The sequence below is a fragment of the Pteropus vampyrus genome, unplaced genomic scaffold (genome assembly GCF_000151845.1).
Source record: "Pteropus vampyrus isolate Shadow unplaced genomic scaffold, Pvam_2.0 Scaffold47, whole genome shotgun sequence".
NCBI classification, from domain to species: domain Eukaryota; kingdom Metazoa; phylum Chordata; class Mammalia; order Chiroptera; family Pteropodidae; genus Pteropus; species Pteropus vampyrus.
In genome coordinates this window covers 3,158,884-3,159,714 of record NW_011888828.1, presented here as the reverse complement: position 1 = coordinate 3,159,714, position 831 = coordinate 3,158,884, and the positions used below count along the sequence as shown (strand labels likewise).

The window sequence follows — 831 nt, the reverse complement described above, 5'->3', positions numbered from 1 at the left end:
GCAGTGAAATTATTCTGTATGACACTGTAATGGTGGATATATGTCATTATATATTTATCAGAGCCCATAGAATGTATGGCATAAACAGTGAACCCTAATGTAAACTACAAACTTTAGTTAATAATAAGGTGTCAACTTCCGTTAATCGTAACAAAAGTACCACGCTATCCACTAATGTCAGATGTTATTACGGGAAATCAAGGGTCGCAGGGGGAGTACATGTTATATACCAAGGAACTCTCTGTAATTCCCTCTCAATTCTGCTGGAAGCCTAAAGCTGCAATAAAAAAAATAAAGTCAGTTAATGACTTTATTCACTGCAAATAATCTTATTAACTCATTTCCTGTTTAGAAAAAAAAGTGCAGCTTGCTGTTAGCATTAATTTAATTTTACATAAACATACTCTTTGAGGCAGAAGCAAACTGACTGGTTTTCAATGTGAAAATAAAATATAAAACTTCTTGGAGTTACTTTTAAACAGAACTTATCTCTAATCTTAATGTAACAGAAATGCACACATAAATCAGAATCATCAAATGAATCTTCGGCTAGCAACTATTTGAGAACAATGTTAACATCACACGTAGGAATGCTATGTTTTTCAAGATTCGACATTGTTAAGTGATCAAGAATTACTATATTTTGTAAATGGAAATACCACTACTAAAAACAGAATGGTATAAATAGAATGATGCCACTTGTTTCCAAAGACTATTGCTATACAATAGTGACGCCAAAATAATAACAAAAGTGAGATATTTTGTGGCAAATTTAGGGGGTAGGGTTAGGATTGTGATCCGCGAGTTATCTGTGTAAACGCAGCAGCGCAA

The 831-nt window shown here is 33.3% G+C and overlaps 1 protein-coding gene across 2 annotated transcripts in view; it reads right to left on the bottom strand.

Annotated features, from left to right (window-relative positions):
• GATB (glutamyl-tRNA amidotransferase subunit B) overlaps positions 1-831 on the bottom strand; it is a 90,258-nt gene that overhangs the window by 40,664 nt on the left and 48,763 nt on the right. The window lies entirely within an intron of this gene.